Source organism: Myotis davidii, unplaced genomic scaffold (assembly GCF_000327345.1).
Source record: "Myotis davidii unplaced genomic scaffold, ASM32734v1 scaffold1819, whole genome shotgun sequence".
In the NCBI taxonomy this organism is placed as follows: Eukaryota; Metazoa; Chordata; class Mammalia; order Chiroptera; family Vespertilionidae; genus Myotis; species Myotis davidii.
The window spans coordinates 33,829-40,260 of record NW_006289839.1 but is presented as its reverse complement, the minus strand read 5'-3'; the positions used below and the strand labels follow the sequence as shown (position 1 = coordinate 40,260).

The 6,432-nt window shown below is 37.5% G+C and overlaps 1 pseudogene; it reads right to left on the bottom strand.

The window, feature by feature from the left end:
• The window catches only part of LOC102756388, a 4,495-nt pseudogene extending 1,219 nt beyond the window's left edge, over window positions 1-3,276 (bottom strand).
• Between the last annotated feature and the right edge of the window lie 3,156 nt (window positions 3,277-6,432).

The window sequence follows — 6,432 nt, the reverse complement described above, 5'->3', positions numbered from 1 at the left end:
GTCTCAAAATGGCCCTCAGCTCCTCACCCATACTGGCCAGGCACCCCAGTGGGGTCCTCCACCCTGAAGGGGGTGTGAACAGCTGCAAACAGTCATCTGCCTGTCATCCAGGCTGACCAGGCACCCCCACCCTGATCCGGATCACCCTTCAGGGCATATCAGCCGGCCCCCTCCCGTGCACCAGCCTCTATCCTATATAGTAAAAAGGTAATATGCAAACTGAACCTAACAACAGAAAGACTGGGAATGACTGGTCACTATGACACACACTGACAATCAGCAGGCAGACGCTCAATGCAGGAGCTGCCCTCTGGTGGTCAGGGCACTCTCACATGTGGGAACTCTGCTCAGCCACAAGCCAGGCTGATGGCTGTCAGTACAGCAGTGGTGGTGGGAGCCTCTCCTGCCTCCTCAGCAGCTCTAAGGATGTCTGATTGCAGCTTAGGTCTGCTTCCCGCTGGCAAATGGACATCCACCGAGGCCTGCCTGGCTGCCAGAGGGATGTCTGACTGCCATTTTAGGCCTAAACCCCCAGGGAGCAGGCCTAAGCCAGCAAGTGGTCACCCCCGAGGGGTCCCAGACTGTGAGAGGGCACAGGCAGGACTGAGGGACCCCCTCACCCCGAGTGCACAAATTTTTGTGCACTGGGCCTTTAGTATGTATATAAGTTTCTCAGTTAATCTCTCCCTCCCCACCCACCTACCCCAGCCTTCCCTCTGAGATTCAACAGTCTATTCTATACTTTTATGTTTTGGGTAAGTTTTGTTCATCATTTAATTTTGTTCATTTAATTTTGTTCATTGGGTGAGATCATATGATACTTATCTTTCTCACTGGCTTCTTTTGCTTAACACAATATCTCCAGGTCTTCCATGCTGTCTCAAAGAGTAAGAAATCCTTCTTTTATACTGCTGCATAGTATTCCATGGTGTGAATATACCATGCCTTTTAAATCCACTCATCTACTGATGGGCACTTGAGCTGTTTCCACATCTTAGCTATTGTAAATTGCACTGCTATGAACATAGGGGTGCATACATTCTTTCTGAGGCATGTTTTGGGTTTCTTAGGATTTTTATTTGTCTCTTGGCCTTCTGTATGTCAACTTTGGAGAAGTGTCTTTTTAGGTCCTTTGTCCATTTTTAAATTGGTTTGTTTGTCTTTTGTTAAGTTGTACGATTTCTTATATAATTTGTGTATTAACCCTTTATCAGCTGTATCATTGGCAAATATGTTCACCCATGCATTGGGCTCCCTTTTCATTTTGTTGATGGTTTCTTTTGCTGTGCAGAAGCTTCTTATTTTGATGTAGTCCTATATGTTTATTTTATCATGAGTTTCCGTTGCCCTGGAGATGTAGCCACAAGCATACTGCTATGAGTGATGTCCAAGATTTAGTTGCCTATGGATTCTTCTAAGATTTTATGGTTTAATGACTTACAATTAAGCCTTTTATGTATTTGAGTTTATTCTTGTGTATGGTGTAAACTGGTGGTCTCTTTTCATTTTGTTTTTGCATGTATCTGTCCAATTTTCTCCACACCATTTATTGAAGAGGCTGTCTTTACTCAATTGTATGCTCTTTACTCCATTGTATGCTCTTGCCTCCTTTGTCAAATATTATTTGAAGATAATGGTTTGGGTCAATTTCTTGGTTCTCCACTATGTTCCATTGATCTACATTCCTATTCTTGTGCTAATACCAGGCTGTTTTGATTACAGTGGCTTTGTAGTATAATTTAATATCTAATATTATAATCTCTCCAACTTTATACTTCTCTCTCAAGATTGTTGTGGCTATTTGGGATCTTTTTTGTTTCCACATAAAGTTTTGGAGTGTTTGTTCTAGATCTATGAAATATACCATTTTAATAGGGATTGCATTGAATCTATAGGGTTGCTTTGTGTAGTATGGACAATTGAATGATGTTGATTCTACCGATTCATGAACACGGTATATTCTTCCACTTGTTTATATCTTCCTGTATCTCTTTCTTTTAATGTATTGTAATTTTCTATGTATAGGCCTTTTACCTCCGTACTAAAGTTAATTCCTAGGTATCCTAATTTTTTTGTTACAATGGTAAATGTTATTTTTTTTTTTTAGTTTCTCTTTCTCTGAATTCATTTTGGTGTATAAAATTGACATAGATTTCTAGGCATTAGTTTTGTATCCTGCTATGTTGTCAATATTCATTCATTAAATCTAGTAGCCTTTAAGTGGAGTCTTAAGGATTTCTATGTACGGTATCATATCATCTGTAGTCACAGCTTTACTTCTCCTTTTCCAATTTGGTTGCCTTTTATTCCTTCCTGTCTGATCTACAGCGAGGATTTCCAGGACTATGCTGAATAAGTGGTGAAATCAGTTATCCTTGTCTTGTTCCTGTTATTAGGAGAAATGGTTTTAGTTTTTGCTCATTTAGTATGATGTTGGCTATAGGTTTGTCATCTAAGGCCTTAAAAGAGTTTTTATCAAAGTAGGGTGTTGGATTTTATCAGATGCTTTTTCTGCATCAATCAATAATATATGTTTTTTGTCTCCCAATTTGTTTATAAACTTTTCTGTTCCTTTGGCAAGTTTGTTAGGAGGCTGCTGCTTCTGTTGCAGCTGTTGCATAAATTCACGTGAATCTTGAGGTGTTTCAGTTGATTCAGAGACCTGTGTATTTCCGCAAAGCATTGTGGGATCCTCTGGATGGTGGATATGCTAGGCCAGCTGGTGGGGTCACAACAATTTCTGCATGTGAGACATGGTTGGTTTGCTTATTCACTAATTGCATCAGGTGTTGGTGGGCTGTGCATTTAACTAAGCAGTCACCCAACCTCTTCATTGTCCTCCTCATCCTTCAGCTGTGGCCAACTTAGTTGTTTGTATGAATTTAATTACCTAATTTCTCATAAAAAATGTTTGTCTTATAGAATTTTTTGTACGTTTTCATTCAATTTCCATGGATTCAACTCTACCACAGAAACAATAGTAATTTGTCGGTGTGGAAAAATGGCTTAGATTTCTCATCCAAACCGTAAGTTTCTTGAGAACTTGTATATTTTATGTCTTCATGATTTAAGTCAGAGATTAATCTTAGAATTGAAAATCAATGCCTTAACGATTACATAAATACAGTAAAACTTTGGTATCACATACTATTTCAGGCAAGGAGATATCCACTAGAGCCAACAGCAATTATATTATAAAGTAGGTTTTACGAATATATATATTCAAAAATTGACAACTTAGTTAGTTTACCTGTTTGTACGAATGTGATGACGCATCTGTGTATATAAAATCAAGTCCATATGAAAATTTTCATTTCACAGAAAAGTTTTCTGTATCTATTACTATAATTTAAAATTTATACTGAAAAGGTCTAGTAAATGCATGCATGCACTTTTCATGACAGGTAAACAAATGTACTTGGCTGGTGGGTGGCTTCAGCCCTCAGGCCTCAGGGCAACAGCACCAGTCACCACAGGCGATGTGGTGTGATCATGTGCTAACCATTAGCAGTACCTTGTTTATGAGCTTTGACTCTTGGATTTAAATATGTAGATTCTAGTAGTAGATATGTAATATTTATTTATGTCAGAGAAATTACTACATTGTTTTTTCCAACATATGGTCTAGTTGCTAAAGTTTTTAAAAAATAATAGTGAATCAAGAACAAAAAAATAACCTGTTAATTTAATTGTAAGTACACCTATTTTTTAAACATTTTAAAATTGGCAAGGTGTTAATTTCACATATGATATACAAACCTGAAATTCTGTCCATTAAATCCAAAAGTTTACTGTAAACTAAATTTTCTGTTGAAATATAAGAATTGTTCAGATTTAGATATGTAAGCATTACTGTGAAGAGTTTATTATTGAATAAAATATGAAGTTATATGTGATCAGATTAATGATATATTATTTCTGTATTTCAGATCTGCAATAACTTCAGGATTTCATAAGAATTGTACATTTGCAATGCTTGAGTACCACAAGCTCTCTTCTGAATCCTGTTTAGAAAATAAAAGCTATGTTTGTAAGCACCAGTCAAGTTAGCTGACCGAAATCTAGTATAATGGTACTCCCAACATCTAAAAATAACACATTTCTAGTTTCTTTAAAAGCACTGCAATTATTTTTGTAGAACTCTTTTTAAGATATTATTTTGAGACCTGCTTTAGGTTCACAACAAAATTAAGAGGAAGGTATTGAGATTTCCCTCATTCCTCTGTCCCCATCAAGGCAGAGCCTCCCTTTTGTCAACATCACTCACCATCGTGGTACATTTGTTACTGAGAATGATTCTACTTTGACTCTTCATAGAACTGGAAGTCCATAGTTTGGCCTGGCTGCTGTGGCTCAGTACTTGAGCATTGTCCCATGAACCAAGAAGTCAATAGTTCAATTCATGATCAGGGTACATGACTGAGTTACAGGCTTGATCTCTAGTAGGAGGTGTGCAGGAGGCAGCCTATCAATGGACCTCTCTCATCGATGTTTCTATCTTTCTATTCCTCTCTCTCTTAAATCATTTTAGACTTTTATTTCAAAGTCTATAGTTTATCAGATACTGCACCCTTGGTATTACAGATTTATTTTTAAATCTATATTTATGTTAATTAAAAATATACATATCCAGTTACATATTGTACACTTTTAAAACTTCTAATATTCACTAAAATAAATCATGTACATATTATGAATTATAATATCAAGAACTGTTATTTCTTCCTTTGTTTGTTTGGCTCAGTGGATAGAACGTCAGCCTGTGGACTGAAGTGTCCTGTGTTTGATTCCAGTCAAGGGCAGATGCCCAGATTGGAGGCTTGATCCCCAGAGGGTAGCATGCAGGAGGCAGCTGATCAATGATTTTTCTCATCATTGATGTTTCTAACACTCTCTATACTCTCCCTTCCTCTCTGAAATAAATTAAAAAATTAAATAGAACTGTTATTTCTAGTTCTGCAATAACATGAATAATTAAGCAAATATTTTCAAATAAATTTACTTGACATAGCCTTTAAAAGATCAAAATGGGGGCTGAACATCCCAGGGGCACAAGGTGTATAAGTGTGTTGAATCAGAAGCGAAAAAACAGGGGAAGTTTGATTCAAAGAATTATAAACTTCTTGTTGGGGAGAGAGGGAAATAAAAGAAAATTACAGAATGTACGCTAGGCTTAAGGAAGATTACCAAAATGAAAACCACACGGGTGCCAGGTTTTAGACTCCATTGAAGACAATGTCACTACAGAAAGCTTTATGGAACATATGCTCACTGGATGGTTGTAGGACAGAGCAGCTCCAAGTCCGCTGGCCCACACTGGTGAGCCATAATCTCAAGTTCTGACTAACAGGCAGGAAGGCCTCCCTGCCACAGTGTCAGCAGGCAGAGGCTGGAGGAGAGGGAACTGGGACCAGCCACAAACACCTGCTGGAGGGGGAACGCCACAGGAACCTCCTGCGTGTGTGCAGCTGTTACCCACATCTCTACAGCCAAAGAAGAGAACCCACCATGAAACCAGGAAGAAGAGCCTTTTCTCTGGCGTATCCCTCTTGTCCCTTTTACTAGCAAAACATCAGGTGAGCTGACAGGGAGGAGAGGTTTATAAGACCTGGCACCATTAACTCACAAAGGGCAGTGAAGTTAGATTTGGAGCCCAGAGTAATAACTTCTCAATTGACCCTCAAGCTTATTATGCAACAACCCCAAGGTTTCTATATAAAAGCCATTTAAAAATGCCCTACTTATTCAGAATATGGAACCAACACATATTTCTTCTAAATCTATTTTGGTTCAGCATTATCAATCATTAGATTCACTTTTTAGTGCAGACTGGTGGTTTCACTGGATAGAGTGTTAAGTAATGAAGAAAATAAAAATTAAAAGGACACAATATCTGTGTGAATCAAAGTGTTAATTATTGACAGAATGTGGGATGAAATTTAGTAATTTGACATAATCATTTGGAGATATTTTTTACTATAATTCAATTACAAGTGGGAGAGATTCTGCACTTGCTTAATAATGCAAAATGAATTAATAGTTTATATGCATTTATCTCTTTGGATATCGATGTTTTCTTTATATTCTGTACGTGTATTCCTTAGATTCACATAGAGAAAATGTGTCAATATTCAAAATTAATTCATATCTAATATCTGAGTTTGTGTTACCAACAACCTGGTTGCGTTGACATTTAAAAACCAGCATTTATTTTATTCACTTATTTATCATTTACCAATTTGTGGTTTGGTTGGCTTTCAGTTGATGTAGACTGGACATGTATGGGCTCAGCTCAAGACCACAAATAAAGTTCATATCTTTTTTATATTTTATTCTCTGAACAGTGGGATACTTAGTTCATAACCTCATAGCAGGGACTAACAACTCTCAGCATGTACAACAGAAATGTGCATCTTGATGCCGGAACTCAGA